The 24,192-nt window shown below is 45.1% G+C and overlaps 1 protein-coding gene across 3 annotated transcripts in view; it reads right to left on the bottom strand.

Moving 5' to 3' along the window:
- Positions 1–24,192, bottom strand: part of CPPED1 (calcineurin like phosphoesterase domain containing 1) — a 102,052-nt gene that overhangs the window by 2,413 nt on the left and 75,447 nt on the right. The gene's annotated exons all lie outside the window — the stretch shown is intronic.

Raw genomic sequence — 24,192 nt, 5'->3', positions numbered from 1 at the left:
TCAGTGCATAATAAACGAGAAGACTGCATATGTGACATCCAGAATCCTTACAAGGATAATTCATCGATACAACATATTAACACATTTGTCATAAGTGGTACAAGAAAGTGCTAGGGAACAAGAAGAGAGAAGATGAAGTGACTGACTTTGGGAGAGATACAGGAAGCGGAAGGAAATATTTTGAGGCCTATATAAACAGCCATATGATGGAAGTTAAATGTCTAGAAAAAAGAATGTTTATGGAGTTTTATTCAAGACAGCACAGCATGCTCAACATTTAATGTACCTCCTCCGCTCCACACTCAAGAGCCATGATGGATAAAATCTAAAAAAGAAAACCAAAGGACAGAAGTAGCTTCAAAATCAAAACAAATAGCTCCGTGGATGAGAAACAAGGCAGAAAGGCAGAGTAATGAGCGGGGTTACAGTGCTGCTGGGAGTTAAGCTCCTGGAGGGTGACAGAGACTGCAAGCAGTTTCTGTGATAGGAGGAAATAAAGCCCGGCCCCCATCTGAAAGAGGGTTGGCGTGGGAACCTCTGTTTATGGAAAGAGGATGCAAAAAACCATTGTAGCGTGCTGCCTGGGGCTAGGGTCGTGGTATGCAGGCGTTTCTAACAAGTCCTCCAGAAAATAAAAGAGAACCAATCTGTAATGTTTACTAATTTCCATGGGGTGAACACTCTGATGGTGGCTGATTTCACATTACCGACGACGTGACGTCACTGCCCAGACGTGGGAAGAGATGCCTGGTAGCATCATTATATAGTGCTTCTACCACACAGGCACAGAAGCTGTGAGCTACCTTGCCAGCATGGTAATAGCAACATGTAGCAAGATAGTTAGAAAATAATTAGTTTTGAGTATTTATTACCTTTGCTTTTTATTATAATTTATTTAATGGCGAGTTTGTAGAATTTAATGTTTAGTAATGGTTGTTTAACAAGGAGCTCACAAAAGTCCTTAAAATTTAATAATTGGTTTTCATGAACTGGGTAGGAGCTGACTGCAGCACAGCACTGGGCTAGGGCTTGTAGCAATCTATGGGTCTAGGAATGAAGGACAGACACAGGCTCAAGTCTAGGAAATGAGACATGTTTTCTCAGTGTGACTGTGGGCAAGGGCCCTCAAGCTCTACTGTAAGACCTGGCCCTGGGTAGGGGCTGGGGTGGAGGTGACCCAAACCACTAGACAAGGAGAAGCTATTCAAGAGAGAAAGTGAAGGAAAAACCAAAGCTGAAATTACCTCTTAATCAAATTGAATCTGAAACAAATCCCACCGCCCGGGAAGAAATTTCATGCTAACTAAGACAGTCTACAGACTCCTCAATCAGGAATATGAATTCACTCCAGGTGAAATGAGTGATATAAAACTGCCTGAAAAATATTTAAAATGAGTATGTTTAGGGCATCAAAAAGTCCTTAATAAAGGAAAAGAACCAGATGTTATGAAACAAAACAGGCATGAATTCAATGAGAATAACTGGTAATGAAAGCTTAGAAACATGGCCATTAAAGACAGCCATTAAAACAGAACACGAAGACAGCTCTCAATAAATGGGATAAATTCTAAACTGGACACTAATCAGAGAGGAAATCAGTGAATTAAGAGACAGAATGGAGGCACTGAACCAACCAAAAGACAACACAGAGACTCAGACACAAGCAATAAGAACATGCAGTTCAAAGAACCCAAAGAATGGATAAAGGGGTATCTATGGATGCTTAAGAGGAGGTGCAACAGGAGAAAGGAGGAAATAATAGTAAGAATAACTTGAAGAAACAATTGTTGGGGATTTTCCAAAATGAAGGAATATATGGGTCTTCATATATAAAGTACTAAGTAGGATAAATAAAAATCAATTTGTATCATGGGGATATTGTGGAGCATCCAACCAAAAAACCCTAAAAATATATCATGGCAAAAATACTATAAAGGAATGACAATTAGATAGCAGGCACCCCAGCAATAACAGAACCAAAGAGTAATGCCTTCCAGAGCTGAGGGGAAGCAACTATGAACAATGAAAGTGTTATATTTGCACAACAAAATAAACAGCAGTTCCACTCCTAGGTATCTACTCGGGAGAAAGGAAAACACACAGCCATGTAAAAACTTGTTCGTGAAGGTTCACAACAGCATTATTCATAGTAGTCAAAAGAGCAGAAACAACCTAAATGTCCATTTGAACTGATGAATAAACAAAATGTGGCACATCCATTTGATGGAAGATTGTCCGGCTGTCAAAAGGACTGAAGAGTACTGACACATGCTCCAACATGGACTGACCTCGAAAACACCATGCTCAGTCAGTGAAAGAAGTCAGATGCAAAAGGCCTCACACTGTATGATTCCATGTATACGAAATGTCCAGAATAGGCAACTCCAGAGACAGAAGGAAGATTACTGTTTGTCGAGGGCTGGGGGTGGGGAGGGACAAGGGGAAGTGGGAGTGATTGCTAATGGGCACAGTGTTTCTTTGTGGAATGGTGACACTATGGAATCAGACAGTGGTGATGGCTGCACAACCTCATGACTATATTAAAGCCACTGAATTTGGGGCGCCTGGGTGGCTCAGTCATTGAGAGTCTGCCTTCGGCTCAGGCCATGATCCCAGGGTCCTGGGATCGGGCCCCGCATCGGGCTCCCTGCTCAGTGGAGAGCCTGCTTCTCCCTCTCCCGCTCCCCCTGCTTGTGTTCCCTCTCTCGCTGTGTCTCTGTCAAATAAATACATAAAACCTTTAAAAAAAAAAAAACACTGAACTTTTTCATGTTAAAAGTGTGAATTTTATGGCATAGCTCAATTAAAAAAAAAAATTCAAAAAAAATATAGGGGAAGGGAAGGAGGCCAGAATGACCCGTGTGGCAGTGATGGGAGGCGGAGACATCAGTATGAACTCATGTTTACCTTAATACCATGTTGAAAACAGAGAATGACACAGAGAGACATTGACAGATGTGTGCGGACACAGGTTAGTATAAAGACACGTATTTCCTTGCTCCGTTGGCTGTCAGTGCCTAGAAACAGGGGCACATCCTGGCCATGAGCACACCTAGCGTCCAGATCTTGGTTTCTAATACCATTCTCGAATAAAAGGATCCTCGGAGACTTGGCTGACTGTGGGGCTGGGGCAGGAAATATACAAGATGAGCCTGGAGCATCTTGTTGGGCCAGAAAGGAAGGAAGTGCTCAAAAGCTCGAGCTGATGGGGGGTGTGTCAGAGGGACACAGGAATCAACAGAAAGAGCTCCCCACAGCCAAACCTTAACAACTTAAGCAACAAAACAAACTCGTGCCAAAGTATAAAAAATAAATCCACTAGTCCAAATTAATATAAATAGATAAATGTAGGAAAAAGAGACAAAATCTCCCATACAGAAGAACAAATAATTTATGTCGATCTTCTGCCCTTAGGAAGGTGGAGCTCCCTGTATGTGTGGACTATGCATACGGACTTCCTTCCCAGAGTCACTTAACAGTGGAGACATGGGCCAAACATCAACAGGGATGGGAAGTCAGGTTGTTAGTCTGCACCCCTGATGCACCTTGATGACTGTGATAAAAACGGCACACCTGTGTGGTCTTCCTCCTCCCAATCCAGGACTCCAGCATGAGAAAACCATCAGACCAATCCCCATAGAGAGACATTCTACAAACACCTGACCAGTACTTCTCGAGAAACTGTCAAGGTCATCAAAAACAAGGGCAGTCTGAGAAACTGTCACAGCACAGAGGAGACTAAGGAGGTGTGATGCCTAAGCGAGGTGTGCTATGCTAGATGGGATCCTGGAGCAGAAAGAGGACATTAGGTAAAAAAGTAAGGGAACCTGATTATGGGCTTTCATTAATAAAAGTGCATCAATATCACTTCATTAATTATAGCAAATGTACCGTATTAGTGTAAGATACTAATAACGGGAAACTAGAGGCAGGTGTACATGGGAAGTGTCTGTATTATCCCTGCGGTTTTTATGTGGATTTGAAATTGTTCTAAAATTAAAAAGTTTATTTATTTATTTATTTATTTATTTTTTTTTAAAGATTTTATTTATTTATTTGAGACAGAGAGAATGAGATACAGAGAGCATGAAAGGGAGGAGGGTCAGAGGGAGAAGCAGACTCCCTGCCGAGCAGGGAGCCCGATGCGGGACTCGATCCCGGGACTCCAGGATCATGACCTGAGCCGAAGGCAGTCGCCCAACCAAATGAGCCACCCAGGCGCCCAAAAAGTTTATTTAAAAAAAAACCATCCGGATAATTTCCAAAAGAACCGAATGGAATATGCAGCTTTCAATCAGCAAAGAGGCAGGGGGAAAAAATCAGAATGACTACAAAAAACAAAACAAAAAAAGAATCAAACACGAAATTTTAAAATGTTCCTGACACCAAATGCTGGGTCTGGTGCAGAGAAACTGGATCGTGCCTGCAGTGCTGGTGGGAAGGTAAACAGTCTGGTTGGTAAACAGTCTGGTAATAGTTGAAATTGCATTTACTGTATGACCCAGCAACAGAACTCCTGGACATTTTTCCCAGTTTCCCAAAACTTATGTTCAAATATCTGTACATGGATGTATACAGTAGCTTTATTTGTAATAGCCAGGAATGGGAGGCAATGTAAATGTCCTTCCGCGGGGTCTACGGTTACACTGTGGTACAACCACGCTACGGAATACCACCCAGCAATAAAAAAAAGGAACAACCGATCGATACGCACAACAACTGGAATAGATTTCAAGGAAATTATACTCATTAAAAAAAGCCAAACCTGGGCACCTGGGTGGCTCAGTCGTTAAGCGTCTGCCTTCGGCTCAGGTCATGATCCCAGGGTCCTGGGATCGAGCCCCGCATCGGGCTCCCTGCTCCGCGGGAAGCCCGCTTCTCCCTCTCCCACTCCCCCTGCTTGTGTTCCTGCTCTCGCTATCAATCTGTCAAATAAATAAATAAAATCTTTAAAAAAAAAAAAAAAGCGCCAAACCCCAAAGATTCCATCCTGTATGATTCCATTTATGTAGCATTCCTGAAATGACAAAATTATAGATATGGCTGCTAGGAGTGAGGCGCAGCGGTGGAGGGAATCGGGGGCGCATGCGGCTATAGGAGGACGGCAGGAGAGATCCTTGTGGTGATGGAACTGTTTGCATTTGACAAGGATTCAGAAAGGTCTGAAGGGAATGTGCTCAAAATGTTTACAGCAACTGCTTCTGGGAGACTCTGAACACAGCATTGTGACTACAGCTGTCAGGGCTCGAAGCGGGCACAGGGACACACCTGCGGGCAGGTGTGGCCATCTGCTGGCTGAGGTCCACACCCAGGGATGGGAAGGAAGGACACCCAGGTTTGTCTACGTGGAGCATCCAATGGTGGCGGGAAACAGCTATTTCCATTTACTGTTATTAGGATATAAACAGACACAACTCATTTCAGAGGGTAATTTGGTGCTATTCTCTCACGTTTCATTGTGCATTCCCCTTGACCCAACACCACCACTTTGGTAGAAATTTATCCTTCAGAAATACCCAGTACAGTGTTCACCGAGGTACTGTGTGTGATGTTCATTTATGGGAGGACTGGATAAATTACAGTAGGTGTATTTTTAAAAAGAGGTAGATTTACATGTGCTGGCATTGAAAGATACCAAATACATTATTAAATATGAATAAGATGTTAAAATAAGTATTATGTGATCCTGGCTTTGTAAAACATAGACAGCGTATGCATAAGAGGGTGTGCACGTATGTTTGTAGCCCCCAACTGAACTGGGATACATTCGCGCTGCTCACACTGGTGATTTCATGGGGAGGCTGGGGGCTGGGATTAGCGAGGGGACATCGTTTTCTACTCTTTCGTACCGTGGTATAATGTTATCAGTGATCATGAACACAAACATCAAGGTGCTGTGAAGAGCGTGGGGGTGATGTGCCAGACGGACCGAGTGGGGCGGGGGGGAGGGGAGGAGAGATGGAATGGAGGTGCCCCCACACCAGGGACCGAGCTGTTCAGGTCAGACACTTGCAGCTGAAGCCCCGGGTTGGGCGCCCAGAGGGTCCTCGCCACAGCTGGAGAACTGAACAGTCCTGACCACACTGACCGGAGGACCACAGAAGTGACTGCTTCCTTCATGGCCTCCCTGGGGTTTCAAAGCTTCATGGCCTGTGCAGTCGGAGGCCCACTGCAAGTCTGTGCCATCAGACTGGCCTCGGGGAGTTCCTCTTGGCCAGACAGAAGCCACTTAGTGTTATTATTTTGTTGTGTACTAGATTATGGGCACTGAATTTGGCTCTTCATGCCTAATTCATAGTTGCAAACTAATATTCTGGAAGTAATGCTTGGCAATTTTGAAAATGGCTCGCATTAGCCGTAATTAGCCGTAAAAACTCATTTATGTTCAAGTTTCACGCCATATTTATTGGCATCCACAGAGACAGAAGCATTAATGGGGCTGTTCAAGTGACCTGCAGAACTTTCCGAGCAGATCTCAGCAGACCCTGGACAGCTGCGCTGGCTGGCCGTGTGTGTGCTATCCATCTTCCCACTGCAAACCCCTCAGGGCTCACCGTTTATTGTTAATGTCCCAAGTCACAGCAAGTGTGACCGAATGAGGAGTGTGGCATTAGCAAGGATACCTAAGAGGACTAACAATAAAGATGAAAGAGACTGTCAGTGAGCAGGGCCACGGTGTTGAGAATGGCCTCCCCTCTAGCAAGGAGAGCCCCCCCTCCCCAGCAAGGAGAGCCCCCCACCGCCGCCACCCACGAGTACAATCAGGAACTTCACATCCTGGAGTCCTGAATAAGACACCGTGGAATGGCCATGAAATAAGTGCACAAAGGGTTGGTCAGGCAGGAGGCTGAAGTCTGTGTCAAATGGAGGAGGGTACGAGTAACTCTCCATTCTGCCGGGTTCTGGTGTGGAGTTCAGGGCTCTGGGCTATTCCTGGCTGGAATAGGGAGGAGGAGGCACATGAGTCTCTTCCCGGGCTGGAACCAGGGCCAGAAGCAGCCTGGTGGATGATAGAGGGAGTTTCTATCTCCCACCTCCTGGGAAGTCCAGCAGTTCTGAACCCGGTTATGTTCTCCAAGTCCTCCCATGAGTAAGGGCAGTATTGAGGCAAAGCGGAATGGGGATGGCTTGGAAGGAGGATAGCAGCAGGACCCTAAGGACTTTCCAAGTATCATCTCACTGAATCCTCCCAACGGAGACTCGAATCACCTCCGTTTTACAGATGAGAAAACCGAGGCCGGGAGAAAAAACAAAGTTATGCAGCTAGAAAACTCATGTTAGAGCCCAAGTGCTGAACCGGCCTTGCAGACTCTGGCTTTGTTCTTTGGGGACCTTGGGCAGGCCGCTGCCCTTTCCGGGCCTCCATTCCCTCCCTTGTGAGATGAATAATGATTAACACCTGTCTCACGGATGGCAGAGAGGTTTGAAGGAGAGCATGGAACCGGGCAGCAAGCACCTAGCACACGGCGGGTGCTTATCAGCCCTCGGGGCTCCCTCCCGAGCAGGGCCGGCAGCTCACTGCTGGAGTGGGACACAGACACCACGTGCTGGCCTGCGATGCACAGTCTCCTGCCCGAGTTACAATCCTGCCCTTTTATGCCAACAGGCTACGAGGACCCATCTCTGCTTTTTATTAGCTTCTGATGGGGACGCATCGATTCGCAACTCAGTGCAGGTAAGGAATGCATTAATAAATCGTGGTTTCCCGGACGGGGGATTGATTTTAGTGGTGTTTTCACGAGTCGTGCCAAATTTCCATTCTGGCTGTTCATTAGTCATCTGGGGCTGACATGCCTCTACGGTTCCTTAATTGAGTATTACGTATAGATTGTTTCTGAATTATGAACTGCTATAAGGAGATGACAAGCATCTTCTTAAATTACCACCAGAAGAATTCCCCGGCACAAGACAGCTCCTGCGCATCAACAGAGGACAGCTTCTGTGGTGTGAGTTTCGTATTTATTTCTCCATGGTATCAAGTCATAAAGATGCTATAAAAGCTATTTTTAAGCTGTCTTGATTCAAATTCATTTCAAATCAATCAGAGGATGGGAATGCAATCTCCATATAATTTGATATTCTAATACTGGAAGCTTGCCTCAAATCAATCAGGAAATCGGGATGTACCCCAGTGCAATTTTAATATTAAAAACTGGCTTCCTTAATGTGCTAGTGTTACTTAAGCCTGGAAAATACAAACATGTTTGAATTGGGCCGCTTTTGTTTGTATCCTGAGTATACGTTTATGACAATGGTGTGCATCTTTACGTCGTCAGCTGTGACAGGGAAAACTGTGTTGTAAATCATTAGTCACTCACATTATTCTGCCTCAGTGGTAAGGAAAAAAACATGACTCACTGGGAAAAAAAAAATTGGTGTGAATGGAGAGGAAACAGGTACAAATAACCCGTGCTGCAGGTAAAGAATTTCGTAGGCAGGTCGCCAAGAGGCGGGCCCTGAGATGGTGGTCCCTGCCAACAGCCAGCAGCTGCTAATCCAAAATCAGGGTACAGCCCACCTGACTCAATTAAGTAAGAGGTTCTTAACTATTGGGTTAGGGTTTTGAGTTGCCACAGAGAGGTTAAGGGACTTGCCTGGGGTCACCCAGCCAGGATTTGTACCTGGATCAGGCTGACTCAGAAGCAGATGCTCTCTGTCCATTACCTTAGAGGTACGAAGTGCCAAGATCACACACTGCAGGCCCAGTAAGGCGTGCCCTGTAGGGGGCAGCTTTGACCTAAGTGACACCCTCCACTTCTGCCAGTTCTTCGTTCACATCTGCCCTGGGACTTGAAGTAGGATAGTGATTCTTGTGGTAATAATAATGATAGTAAGTGGTATTTACAGAGTGCTCACTATCAGACATTGTTCTGAAGAAGAGCACTTCACATGTTTTTAAATCGTGTGAGCCCCACAATTTCCCTATGAAGGAGGCATAGTTATTACCCCAGTTTGGCAAATGAGGAAAACAGACGTAGACACATTCCATGTTTGCCCCGCTCGGCCTGTCTCTGGCAGGGCTGCGATCAGAGCCCAGCGGTCTGGCCCCCGAGTCGGTGCTCTTAACCAAACTCCTGCCAAGTGGAGGGAAACTGAAAGCACATGAGAGACGGGCCGCGTGAGTGAAGAAAGAAGAACAGGAGTCAGGGGTGTTGAGGAGGCAGGAGCTAAGTAACCACCACGGAGCTTCTGTGACCTACCACCACCCACGGGCACCCCCTAGTCCTTCTCTGTGCTTTTGTGTGACATGGGAAAAATTCCCATGTGAGTTTTCCAGGGGAGTGCCTGGTAGTACCAGGATTCCAGATCGGAGTCGGGCTGCGCTGGAGGGCAGGGCAGCTGGACTGACCACTGGCTGGAATGGAGACAAGTGAGGTGCCAGGCTCAAGTCTGCATCCTCCTCCTTCTCGTGGGGAGAGCATCAAAGCCTCCCATCACTGCCAGTGTCAGCCTTTCACGAATTCAAACCTTTCCATCCCCAAATTCCCATTAACTTAAGTGGGGTCTTAAAGACATTTTCATGGAACTTCTTTCGAGGACTGCTCATAACTTAATTGACCTGGGGTCTACAAACATTTTCTGTAAGAGGTCAGAAAATAAATATTTTAAGGCCATGCAATCTCTGTGGAACTACTCAACTCTGCTTTCTTTCACAGCATGGGAACAACCACCATTCACAGTTATGTAATCATGTGGGCATGGCTGCGATCCAATAAAACTCTATTAACAAAAATGAGAGGAGGGCCACCCCCAGTAAATGGAGGAAAAAAAAAAGCATATCATCTTTTAAAAAAATACATTTGGGTGATCAAAGTTCAGCCACAATTTCTCAATCCTTCAAAAATTAGGAAGTTTCTTTCTGTACTTCTCACAAATAAAGAAAACAGTAATTTGTAGTTTGTAAAACTATGAATGCCATCCTGACCAGGGGAGACAAGTGTATTTGCCCAACAGAGAACACTGCTTTAATGAACACAAAATTATTCTATAAACAATTACTCAATTATATAAAAATTCAGAGCATTTGTACTAATGGTCAGAAAGAGACTTCTGTATTTACTTGAAACGAAGAGTGTCCACATCCTTCCATCTAAAAAAGTAACTCAGATCTAAAACATTAAAAAAAATTGTGTGCTGACAATTTTTGCTTGAAATTAAATGTCTAATGGGCTTATAGTTTATAATCTCTCTTACAGTGTACCCATAAGAGAGATTATAAAAGTCAACCAGCATACAGTTTACACTCAATAAATATAAATCTATGCTGCTGAATTAACATTCTAGTTGTCCTTTATACAGACAATGTGAGGTGGAACGGGCTCTGAAGTGGTCCTGCTCAAGAGAAACATAATGTGAGCCTCTTGTGTAATTTTATATTTTCTAATAGCTACCTTTTAAAAAGTAAACAGTAACGGGTGAAATTAATTTTAGTTATGTGTTTTAACCCAATATTTAAAATATTATTTCAATATATAATCAATAAATAAAATATTACCATTTTTACATTAGTTTCATACCAAGTCTGGAAAATCCAGTGTGTATTTTATACTTAGATCCCACCTCCATTTGGACCAGCTACATGTGGCTACTATACTGAGCAGAGCCATTTTTTTTTTTTTTTAAGATTTTATTTATTTATTTGACAGAGAGAGACACAGCGAGAGAGGGAACACAAACGGGGAGTGGGAGAGGGAGAAGCAGACTCCCTGCTGAGCAGGGAGCCCGATGCAGGGCTCGATCCCAGGACCCTGGGATCATGACCTGAGCCGAAGGCAGACGCTTAACGACTGAGCCACCCAGGCGCCCCAGCAGCGCCATTTTGGAGTGGGGCAGATGTGGAAATCCAGTCCCAGCGTTGGCTCTTTTTTAACTGAATGGCCTTAGTTTCACTATCTGAAAAATGGAGATAATCACAGATAACCTTGCGAGGCTGCTGCTATGAGAAACAGCTATACTGTGCCTAGCACACAGTAGGCTCCTCATGAATGAAAGCCATTATAATATCAATTATTAAATCACTGAATATTTCTTTAACAGAAGCACTGAATTATCAATACCATACGACAAACACAAAGGCCCTTTGGCAGAGCAAAAATAACCACACCACATGTACAAATAGACAAAGAAGGTAGCTCTAGGATCAACATTTTCCACATTTTACAAGGAAGCTTAACTACTGGATCAAAGAATACCTCCACTTTTTTGGTACAGTGTCAAGTATAACTGAAGAACCATAAACTTCATATATTTTGATCAGTTTTAACACATGTACACACCTGGAAACCATCACTAAGATCAAGATCATGAACACATCCCACCACTCCCAAAAGTTTCCTTGTGCTCCTTGGGAGTCACTCTCTCCCTCTATCCTGGCCCAGGCAACATCTGACCTGTTTGCTGTTTCTACAGATTGATAGGATTTCATATAATGGAATCATTTGGTATGCAATATTTTTTGGTCTGGCTTCTTTCACGTAGCATGATTTTTAAATATTTCATGAAAGAATCATGCAGGCATGATTTTGAAAGATTCCTCCATATTACTGTATGTATCAAGAGTTCATCCTTTTTATTGCTAAGTAATATTTCATTGTATGGATATCCTATAATTTGTTTACCCATTCAACTGCTAATGGGCCCTGGGGTTATTTCCAGAATTGCCTCAGCATGTGTGATGAAAAGTGATTAACCATATATATTTGGGTTTATTTCTAAACTCAATTATCTGTTCCATTAATCTGTTTATCTTTTAATACTAAATGCCAGCTTTGATCACTGTAGGTTAACAGTTCTGAAATCAGGTAGGGTAGGTCCTTCAACTTTGTTCTTCTTTTTCAAAATCATTTTGCTATTAGGTAACTTGCATTTCTTTTTTAAAAGATTTTTTTTTAATTTATTCATTTGACAGAGATACAGAGAGAGAGAGAGAGCATGAGCAGGGGGAGAGGCAGAGGGAGAGGGAGAAGCAGGCTCCCCGCCGAGCCAGGAGTCCGAAGTGGGCTTGATCCCAGGACCCCAGGATCATGACCCAAGCCAAAAGCAGACGCCCAACCGAGTCACCCAGGCGCCCTGGTAACTTGCATTTCCACAGAAATTTTAGAATCAGCTTGCAGATTCTACCCACAATAAAACTGCAGGAATTTTGATTGGAATTATGTTGAATCTACAGATCAATTTGGGGAAAATGCCATATTAACAACAGTCTTCCAATCCATGAACATGGTCTATCTTTCCATTTACTTAGGTCTTTAATTAATGTCAGTAATGTTTTATAGTTTTTAGGCAGAAGTCTTACATGTCCTTTGTGATTCCTGGGTATTTTATGGTTTTTGATGCTATTGCAAATTGAATTATTTTTACAGTTTCATTTGACAAGTGTTTGTTGGTGGTATATAAAAATACATTGTGTCTATCAACTTGATACCCTGAGACCTTGCTAAATTCATTTATTCCAGTAATTGTTTTGTAGATTCCTGGGATTCTCTAAGTAAATAATCATATCATCTGCAAATAGGGACAGTTTTATTTCTTCTTCTCTGATTGCTATGCTTTTTCTTGCTTTTTGTAATGATTGGAACCTCCAATATGCTGTTACATAGGAATGGTGAAAACAGGCAAGCTTTCCTTATTCCTAATCTCAGGGGAAAAATGTAGTCTTCCATATTCCCATACTTTAGACTTTGGATATGACTGTCAAATTATCCTTAAGGAAAGAAAGCAACTTAAATTCTAACCAAGGGTGTGAGAGTTTGGTCACTGAGATTTCATTCCTTGGTGATCTTACAAGGCAGAGCCTTTCAAAGATTAAAAGGGAGACTTCCCGAACAACACACGTTTATCCAGAAATTCTCAGTAAGTGCTATCCTCCCTGTTTTTTTTTTTCTATTGTCATGCTGGATAATCCCTGTCCTCTTACTCTTAACTAAGCCCTTCCACATGATTTATGCTGGTGGATGCTGTCGGTGTCCTCACCAGGCCCCTTTCCAGGTTGGTGCATCCAGCTGCTGCTGGGAGGGTTGGCTACTAACTGCTCACAGCTGCCCTGCTCCTGAGACCTGAACGACTGAACTAACGCCGTGGTGGGGGGCACAGCCAATGAATGAATGACCCAAGAGTGCAAAAGGTCAGCCCCCAGACCATGTGGCATAGGACTCTTATTATACGAAATACCCAGAATAGACAGGCACATCTATGGCGACCGAAAGTAGATTTCTAGGGCAGGGAGGGAGGAAATGGGGAGTGGCTGCAAAAGGGTTCAGGGTTTCTTTTCTTTTCTTTCTTTTTTAAAGATTTTATTTATTTTTGACAGAGGGATAGCCAGAGAGGGAACACAAGCAGGGGGACTGGAAGAGGGAGAAGCAGACTCCCCACTGAGCAGGGAGCCCGATGCAGGGCTCGATCCCAGGACCCTGGGATCATGACCCGAGCCGAAGGCAGACGCGTAACGACTGAGCAACCCAGGCGCCTCGCAGGGTTTCTTTATAGCGTCATGCAAATGTTCTAAAATTGACCATGATGGTGAACGCACAACTCTCTGAATAGACTGAGAACTGCCGAACTGTACATTTTAAGTAAGTGAATTGTATGGTATGTTAATGGTAATGATATGTCAATAAAGCTGTTATGGTGCGGTGGGGGAGGGAAAGAAAGGGAATAATGACCATAATAGTAATAGCTATCATCTTTTGAAGATCTGCTATGGACCAGGCACTGTAAACAAGCCTCATTGTATTACTTTTAATTTTTCCACATCCCTAAAACGGATTATTGTATGTGGGGTTTGGAGGACGTGGCATCCCTGCCTCAAGGAGCGGGGGGAGGTGTTCACCGCTGTGGTGTGATTCATGCTCTGGAGCTCCAGCTGGATCTGGCTGAAATCCTGAGCACACATCCTTGCTTATTAGCTTTGTTCCTGGCTCGGTCCTGTGTCCTCACTTCCCTGCTCCAGGGAGCCTCCCTCAGACACTGACCTAAGGAGGTCAGCTGGACCTCTGGATGCCTCTATTACTCTCTTTGTGAGTCCAAGGGCTGCCCAAGGGTTCCTGGCTGCCGCTTTCTCCCACAGCTCCACCCACTTTACAAATAACAAAGACTTTCTATTAAGAGCTTCAGCTTGCTCTTTTTGGTGGTTTTAAAATTTCCTTTCCACTCTTTATCTTTATTGTGTTTCTGCCTTCAAAAGTAATGCCTGCCTTAGGACAGCAGCTGAATGAGCTATGGTACACACACAGTGCAGCTGTAAGGGAAAGTCAGGAAGATCTCCATGAACAGATATGGAATGACAGCCAAGAAAAATTATGTGAATAAAGCGCAAAGAGCATACACAGTAGCCTTCCTTTTGTGTAAGAAGGTATAATAAAACAAACACACATGATGCATGCAGCTTACCCCCAAATACATCAGAAAAATATATATGTATTTGCAATCTCTCTCACAAATAATAAAAAAAATAAAGCAACTGGGGTAAAACACTAGATAAATCTGGGTAAAACGAATATAGGTGTTCTTTTTACTTGCAACTTTGCTGTCAGCTTTAAAATATTTCTGAATAAAAAGTCAGAAGAAGAAAAAGCAATGCATGCTTGCTACAATAAAATCAAATGTTGTAAAAATACAGAGCATGAAAAAAAAGGAGGGGCAGGAAAATCTCTTGAACTTTCTCTTCCCATTTCAGTTCAATGTGTATTTTCCAGATATTTTAAATTGTCTATACTGATAACACAGGTATTAGATATAAGTCTATAGCAATACACGTATATACAAATACACACAATTTCACAAAAATGGGATATGCTATCTATGGATGTGCGACTTGCTTTTATTCACTCAACACTGTATCTTTTCATTGTTCCACTCAGGACATATAGCTCTATCTCAGAAGCACCCTATAGAATTCTGAAAACTCTATTTCCAGTATGTAAAAATCTAGGCTGTCAGACGACCATTCTAAACTGGGAGATCAGGTGGGTTCAGCACCTTTCAGCTCTGCACACTGCTCAGGTACAAGGAGAAACTCAGAGTTAGCAGAGCTTCTCAAAGAGCCCCAGGGACCTGGGAGCAAACCACTCCTGGGAGGAAGGAGTCTCATAGCCCAGCCACTCTGGCAGGTCTCAGGGGAGAAGCCCATCTGTACCTGTTTGGGGCAGGATCATTAGCACAGGAAGAGACTCCCAGGTATACGGAGCACCTAAGCCAAGAGGCCCTGCCTCTGTGCAACCTGACCTGGGGCCAGGGCTGCATCGTCTCCTACAGGAGCTGGGACCCAGCCTGCTGATGGGGGTGAGCAGCCCCAGATGGCTGGTGAGGACTAAATTATCGCGGCATCAGGCGTTCCTGGGCGGGGCCGCTGCTGGAACCCTGGGTTTGTGCCTCGCCCTCTCCTGTGGGCACTACGGAGCTTGCAAACATAGGGTTACCTCAGGCATTTGCCTAGACGTCTGGTTCACGTGACGTGAAACATCTGGCTTGTCTTTAGGATCCACAGCCTCCTCTTGGGATTCTTTCTTTTCTTCTCTCTCTCTCTTTTTTTGATTGGGTAGGAATTAATGGCCCAGTTGCTGAAATGACCTTCACTCAAGGCCAACTCATTCATACTCTATAACCACAAGATTTTTTTTCTTTCTTTTTAAAAAAATTTCCTCCCCTCAAGAAATTACACCTTTCTTGCCTCAACTCCATAATAATCCACAAAAATTATATTGTTCCTGGTTCAAGGCTCCTCTTAATTGAAACTACAAGAAGGTGAGAGAGGGGGATGGAACTGTAATTCTCAATGGCACAGAAGCGGCCCAGGGAGCACCAAGGGCTGTGCATTTTCAGCTTGATCAGGTTGTAAGTGGTTCTGCCACAAAAGCCCCAAAGAAGAGCAGATGGGGAGAGAGCGGCTGGTCAGAGTCATCACACCAACACCCAGCGGAGTCGAGAGGGGCCCAGGTCCTGTTTAGAACATGTTTACACTTCCATCCTCCGGACCCACTTACTTTTATAGGACACGAGCCTCCCCTGCCTTTGGGACCACCTGAGCTTGGACAATCCAGGGCACAGAGCGGCGCTGCTGGGAAATCATTCCTCTCCGAGGCCTGCAGGTGCCTGGCTGCCCGCACAGCCAAAGCCCAGGGGGTATGGCTGCAGTGGAGCCCCACTCCCCGACTTGGACTCAAGAATTAATTATGCTCCTACAAAATTCAGACTCACTTCTTATTTATCTACAGGGGAAGCTATGCTCAACTTTGTAATTTAATTTTTCCCCTTCCTGATGACGCAGAGATTCAAAACGTGTGTGGACTGTAAGAGGAGGGCTGTGTTTTATTCATACTAATATTTGGTTGCCAAAAAAGCAGTAGCAGTCTGGGGCAGGGGTCAGGGGAATGCAAGCTTGAACCTCAGTCTCTGTGCGGGTAGCATGTCCATCAAACTCCCTGAGCCTCAGTTTCCCCGGGTGGAAGGCAGGACTAATATCGACCACCCCCAGGGTTACTTTGAAGATCAAGGGACACTCAGAGCCATGCCCAAGGTTGCGTGGCAGGAAGCTGCATGTGACGTACTCGGACGCCGCTAAATAATTAGACCTTCCTCTGAGCCTTCTCTAAGTATCTGATCAGAAGATCTTTTTTTTTTCATTTGCACAAATTACATCTTTTTCACTATTCATAATTTCCTCTTTATTTTTAAAAGAAGATAGTGGGCTTGTGTGTGAGATGCAGAGCGGGGCACACATTAAGGTTTCAATCCAGAATGGACAATTTTCTAGATTTCCATTACCCGGCTTCCATGCCCTATCTTAAACACAGCTGTCAGGACAAGAGGCTCATTAAAAAGATTGTTTTGACTGACGGCATGTTCATGTATCAAACTGGAAATCTGTCCAAAAATACTCGAGGGAGGTAGACAGAGGTGGCAGCAAGCCGCGGAAGGGAGATGTTTTGCAGGGTGTCGAAGATGAAATGTGCTGGGGAAAGAGTGCTCTAGCTTGGACTCGAGCCAGGGAGGTCTGGGAGGGGAGCTGTTGCCCCTGAAACGTGAGGACCTTAGAAAAGTCAGCTTCCATCTCAGGAACTGGAGAAAGAAAGATGGCAAGACTGCAGTATGGCACGTGCCAAATAGTGTGCTTTTCCATTCCACCCCTTAAGACGGTGGTCGTCCCTGGCTCTGTCCATGCCCTTGTCTTCCCGCGGGATGACCACTGTCTCCATCTGACCTGAGCCATACCGCCCGTGACAACTCCACTTCCCAGAGCTCCTGGACTGCTTCAAGGCCCTCCCCTCCTGACTCACTCACTTCTTTCATCCCCAGTGCCTCCTCCTCCTGTGGGCTTCCCTGGGCCAGCGCACCAGTCACCTGCTCCAGGGATGCAGGCCGTTCGTCCCACTGCTTTTCTGCTAGAGCCTGCTCACAGCCTTTTCAGCTCTCTGCCCTCAGGACAGTCTTTGTGACTGCCCGCCCTCCTTACCCTCCTGCCTTCCCAGCTGCCCTCCTTTCTGCCCCTAGATGTATCAGGACAACAGTCAGCTGTCAGTGGCTCGAACAAGTAAAAGGTGCATTTGTATTTATCCACCCCATATAAAGAAAGGAGGCAGGTGGACAGGGTGGGTACAGTTTTGCTCAAGGATTTCACTAAGAATGCTGGTTCCTTCTGTTTTTCTGCTCTGCCATCCTCAGTTTGTGGCTTTGTCCTCAGGACTCCAAGATGGCTGCAGGGCTTCCAGGCACTGTGTCCAAGTTCCAAGCAGGAACAAGAGAAAAGGGCCAACAAAAAGCTTTGCAGCTGCCCCACTTGCTAAATCCCAGGACTGGGACCAGTAGCCACACCAGGTGTAAGGGGGGCTGGAAAGGAGTGTTTTTAGCCTGTCACACTGACATCCTGAACAAAACCTGGAAGGGAAAGAGAAAATGCATCCTGGGTAGACTGAGCAAGGTTGTTCTTTCTAAAATGCAAAACTTGATGGACGAGAAACCTTTACATGCTTCTTTAACACCTGAGGGTCCTGGATCTGGCTCCTCTTCCCTGCCATCTAACCACCAGAGTCCTGCTCTACCCACGAGTGGTTTCAAGGCCGGCTCTGGCACACGCCGGGCTCACGCTCTGCCCTGTGTCTTGAATGCTCCCTTCCTGCCCACATCTGCCTGGCACACTCTCCTTCACCCTTCAAGACACGGCCTGCTCCTCTCTTGGAGGAGATCATCCCTGGCCCAGCTGAACCAAGCTGGGCCTCCTTCCTCCTGATTCTTGCACATTCCTCTACTTTTGTCCTGGGGCTGCCTGCTTCCCACCTTGGTGTCCCCTGCTGGTCTGTGAGGGCAGAGAGCAAATCTATTTAACTGGATATCCATCCTCAGAATGACAAGAACAGACCTGCTACTCTATAAATGACCGTTGGCAGACAGATGGACAGATGGATGGATGGGCAGATGGACAGATGGATAGTGAATGAATATATGAAACTTGAGGCAACTCATAAGCTCTATGTTAGTAGGTGCTGTGGGGGAGAAACTCCGATCTCCCCGTTTTGTCAAAGGAAAAGCAGAGTTCCAGTGTTTTCTGATACTGCAAAAGAACTACCACGCTCCTTGTTAATGAAGGCCTGGTTGTTACTAACAAGAGGGTGGAAGACAGAGACAGAGAAATGAGCACTGACTCTGAATCCTATCTGTTACTCAAATGCCACAAGACACTCTACTCCACCTCCCCGAACATCTGTTTCCTCGATTTTAAAGAAGGGATGATAATAGATCCCTCATGGAGTTGCTGTGACTTTCAGAGATGATGTGTGTAACCCCCCAGCACAGGCTCAGTGCACAATGGGAATACAGTGCTTTTCGACACTGTTTCTGAAATAAGGCGTGAACGTGGGGTTCTTTCCTCCTGGCTGCGGCAGACAATGCTGACTGCCTTCTAATACCCATGCTCTTCCTTTTTGTTTTTGCTGAAAAAAATCCCGATTTTGTTCTGGGAAATGTCCTGCTCTGGAAAGTCATGGGCTTTATCCCCAGAGCCAGGATCGAGGCAGCTGTGGCAATTTTCCTCGTAAGGCCACCAGCTAGGAACAGGTCTGGGTATGGAACTGTGGTAGGATAGCTGCTGGGATCCTGGGAAAGGTTTTATTTCTTTTAAAAAGCCCCCTGTCAATTCTGAGCATCAAATTCAGGACTATGGCAGCCATCTGAGAAGGTCCAGTCTGAGGAAAGGGCCACGTGGAGTGGCAGGTGTGGGGGCAGCGAGCAGATTCACAGCAAGATCCAGATCCTGGAGTTGGCCTGGAAAGTCACAGCAACTCCATGAGGGATCTATTATCATCCCTTCTTTAAAATCGAGGAAACGGATGTTCGGGGAGGTGGAGTAGAGTGTCTTGTGGCATTTGAGTAACAGATAGGATTCAGAGTCAGTGCTTCATTTCTCTGTCTCTGTCTTCCACCCTCTTGTTAGTAACAACCAGGCCTTCATTAACAAGGAGCGTGGTAGTTCTTTTGCAGATGATAAACCTCCTTATTCTCTGTGCTGGGCGAGTTGGCTAGAGTTTCCTGGTATAGCCAACAGGGACTAATACTACCCTATGCTTTTTACAACAGTAACTCTCCTTTTGGGGTGACTGATAATCCACTTTTAAACACTACATAAATTGGCTTTTGGAAGCTCTTACAAAAGAATGGACTTCACTTGCTCTCCAGCAGGTCCCAGGACGGTTCCTGGATAGGGTGGAACTCCATGAGAGCACTATTTTGTCAGTGACTTTCTCGACATCCCTTCTCGGGCTCGTGAAATCGCTTTTGGGGCGCCTGGATGGCTCAGATGGTTAAGCGTCTGCCTTCGGCTCAGGTCATGATCCCAGGGTTCTGGGATCGAGCCCCGCATCGGGCTCCCTGCTCAACGGGAAGCCTCCTGCTTCTCCCTCTCCCACTCCCCCTGCTTGTGTTCCCTCTCTCACTGTGTTTCTGTCAAATAAATAAATAAAATAAAATAAAATAAGTGAAACTGCTTTCCCAAGCATCACACATTCAATGGGACCGAGGCATGGACCCAAGGCAGTGCGGCAACACAGAAGAGGGGCAGGGGGGGCTCGGTCGCCTCAGGCCACGTCTTTATGACAACTCAGAGGCAATTTGGAGGTGAGAAACAGACAACACACATCGGAGGCAGTGTGTCATTACAAGACCCAAAATGTGGTCAATCAAAAACAAAGAAGGGCAATCTTCTCCTCCCTTAGATTTCAAGCTTTGCACACTGAAGATTAAATGTGGAAAATGCTACATGGCATAATTTTTTGAAACAAACTGATGGCTCTGTAACTATTATCCTTAAATATAAGTGTCAGTGGTGACTGATCTTAAGTACCTGGACCACGGGCTGGGAAACTACAGTCCACTGTCTGTTTTCCTGTAAGATGTATGAATGAAGAATGCTTCTTAGCTTTTTAAATGCCTCCAGGTAGGTTTATATAAGCACCTATGTAATGCCCTTAATTTTGCCTCTTGGCCCACAAGGCCAAATAATATATGCTATTCGGCCATTTACAGAAACCGTCTGCCAACTCCAACCTAACTGTCATTGTAGGGATTCTTTTTTATTATTTTTTCATTTTTTTTGGAAAAACTTAAAAGATTCAGATGAATACAAAAAATAACATTTATATTCCCACCACCCACAGATAACATCTTGTAAGATCTGCTTTCACAGTTTTTAAGAATGAAAAAATTGTAATTATATAATTTTTATACAATTATAGCCCATGTCCCCTTTGATCTCCACCTGCTATACCAGAGGCACCTGGCTTTAGCTTTAAGGATGGGTACCTTTGGCCAGAGGGTCAGCGACCTTGACAAGGTTAAGAGAGCTGCTGATCGGAAGGAAGACAGGAAATGGGGACAGTGATCACAGTGCTTCTATGTACTGATGGGTGATTCATACAGAGAAGACTTCTTTCCCTTGAAAGCTGTCTCTGTCATGATATATGGGCTTGGCACAGAGTAGGCAACCCCCAACACCTACTGGGTTGAATGGGTGCCCCCATCAAAACAAACGTTTGGAGTGATTTCATAAAGACGCAGCCATCAAGTAAAGGTGGTTATGAACGAAAAGAAGGATAAAAAAAAAAAAGGATACAGGAAGAAGGGAAGAAATGTCCCTGATATGTTGGCTATCCATCCAACAGGTATGCCACAATTCTCACATTCTTATGGGAAACCATGCCCCTATCAACTAGGTAGCAAGGCAAGTATTTGCATGGCTTCAAATGTGATTTCTGGAGAGAGGAATTTAAATATTAGAAACAAATGTCTCATGCATCATGAAGTCCCCTCTAAGACATCTACACTGACTGTAATTCTCTGGTTCCTTCCCTGACTTTTCCCCCTAGACTGAGCTTCTTGAGGGTAGGACCGATGCTTATAATTCAGTGTTCCTGTAGTTTCCAAATGCAGAGAATGTGTGCACTAAGGGTTCAACATGTAAAGATGAATGTGACAATAGACAAAGCACCCGACCCCAGTGTCAAGAGTTCCAGTAACTCTTCCAATCAGAACACTGAATCTCTTCAGCAAAATATGACTGGAGGTCACATGTGGATTTAGCAAGACCAATTTTAGGCACGGGTTTCATAAATAAAAAATGGGAAAGCATTTTTAGTTTAAGATTTGGACCTGTTTGTGCACAAAGAAGTTCGAGACAGTAGTTGTTAACACAGAGAAAAAGTAAAAAGACTTAAGTGTCCAATAAGGGCAAAAGAGTTCAATGAACATGGTATGTCTATGTGTAGTATAAAATATTGGTGGTCTGGGGAACGTTTTTAACGACACATGATAATGCTGTGTAAGACATCATCTTCTGCTTCTAAAATGCTCATAGGATAAGATCTCAGCTGTATGAAAAGAAGGAACTCCTTAATAACAAGAAAATGTTAATGAAGAGACTGTTTATAAATGAAGCCCCCCGGGGCGCCTGGGTGGCTCAGTCATTAAGCGTCTGCCTTCAGCTCAGGTCATGATCCCAGGGTCCTGGGATCGAGCCCCACATTGGGCTCCTGCTTCTCCCTCTCCCACTCCCCCTGCTTGTGTTCCCTCTCTCACTGTGTCTCTCTCTGTCAAATAAACAAAATCTTAAAAAAAATAAAAATAAAAAAATAAATGAAGCCCCCTATGAAAGAAAAACAAAACAAAACAAAACCCACCTTGTACAACCCAGCAGAGGCACCTTTGTGTTGAATCACAAATCATGCTAAAGACATGGGATTTCAGAAAGCCAATGAAAAGACACTTGGAGAATGGCCAGAATTGGGAGAAGGGAAAGTCATCAACATGGAAGGCTCTGGCAGAAGAAACACACAGATGTATACACAGGAGAGTTCCTGAAAAGGGCAATAATCAAATTACTGATGGATTCAAAAAGAGACCCTTAGGAAAACTGATGATACCTCCAATTATTTTTCTCTCATGCAAAAATGGCCCTCGGTGATGCTGCTGTCAAATGCACAATGCTGTCAAACAATTACTTTAGCCTGTTTAGACCAAGGAAACCAAGTTAACGCTTGATTCATTCTTTATTCATTCTAAGAGTTGGTGCATGTTTGCAGTAACAACCAACGTTTTATCAAATACAAGTTGATATAAATGGATTGCCATGATTTGTCTCTTTTTGCAAGGTAATGTCTCAAACCAACCTTTTTTTTTAAAAAAGATTTATTTATTTTAGAGAGAGAGAGCGAGAGCATGTGCTTGAGCACACCTGCACTCTGTAAGGGAAAGGGGCAGAGGGACAGAATCCTAAGCAGGCTCAACACCCAGCGTGGGCTCAATCCCACGACCCTGAGCTGAAATTGAGATTCGGATGCCCAACCGACTGAGCCACCCAGGTGCCCCAAGCCAACCTTTAGTTTTATTTCATCACTCTTGGCTAAGAGCTACAGTTCCCATGTTTTAAGTAAGCTTTTTCTGGTGCCCATTATCCTTGGGTAAGAGCCGCCCTGGGCTTGAGTCTACAGGTGTGGACAGATCCCTCCCTGCTTTCCAACAGCATCTGTCTGCAGAAGGTGTGATTTACACACTCAAGATCAAAGGACGAGTTGAGGAGCTCACTTTGAAAGAAAGGCTGCTGCGTGCTGAGGCCAGAGGGGCCTTCCTCATCCTGGGTGTGCTCCCTGCAGCCTCACTCCGCAGACCCCTCAGACGCGGTGGCTCTAAGCCTCCTTGGCAAGATGGACCAGCTCCTTGCCGAGGCGGCCCCTGCAGAAGGGCAGGTGCAGGGTGGACGGGGTGGATAAGCAGGTGGGACCTACCCCCACCCTAGCTGGCCTGGCAGCCTGCATCTTGCCGTCAGGTCCACGCGCGCGCCAGAGGCGCATTCTACTCATTACCCGGACAGCAGCGTGTCTAAGAGGTCAGAGCCCTAGAACGGGAGCCCGGCTCGGCCGCTTCCCAGCTGCGCGTCTCTCTTCCTTGTCTAAAAATCAGAGCAACAGTATCTGTCCTGTTTATTAGTCTAATAGTACTGTACTATAATATTTAATAGGTGGTCATTGTTATTACACGAGTGTAATGTTAATGGTGTTTTAAATGGCTAGGGAAGTAAAACTGATACTGGAGGAAGTCGGCGACCCTGTGGTTTCCAGCACCCACTGGAATATGGCATATCCAGGTGGCATATCGGGGGACCGACTCAGGGACATGGGACCCCAGCGTGGCGGGCACGGGAGTAGCAGAAACAACGTGGTCAGAAAGACGAGGGTCCCAACTCTGGCAAAACTCCAGCACCTAGCCATGGGTCAGAGGCGTGAACTTGCAGAAAGGAGAAAATATGTTCCTCACAGATCCATTTCTCCAACGTAAGTCACCATATTTTTAGGATAAAATATGGTACCCCCCCGAGAGCGGCAGGAAGACGGTTACCACTAACAGCACTGTTCTTACTGAGCCCTCCCCGGGAACCAGACCCTGTGTCACGGTCCTGGCTTATCTTACCCGATTCCCCCATGAAAACTGGAGATGCTACCACGCCTGATGCCTGCTTCCCAGCCCTGTGACCTCAACAAGCGACTCCAGGCAGCTCGTCGGGGGTTGCTTGTGCAGAGGCTGTGCTGACAAAGAGCACGGCCGCGGGCAGACCAAAAGCAATAGTAAAACTGAACATGAGTCGTTTCTCAAAAGCCTTGTTCACCTTTTCCCTTTCTCAGGAGAAAAGCTGCTCTTTTTGGTGCCTGTGACGTG

The sequence above is a fragment of the Leptonychotes weddellii genome, chromosome 5, assembly GCF_054177405.1.
Source record: "Leptonychotes weddellii isolate Sample4059 chromosome 5, ASM5417740v2, whole genome shotgun sequence".
Taxonomy (NCBI): domain Eukaryota; kingdom Metazoa; phylum Chordata; class Mammalia; order Carnivora; family Phocidae; genus Leptonychotes; species Leptonychotes weddellii.
Note: the sequence above shows the minus strand (reverse complement) of the source record. Positions and strands in the feature narration are given on the sequence as shown.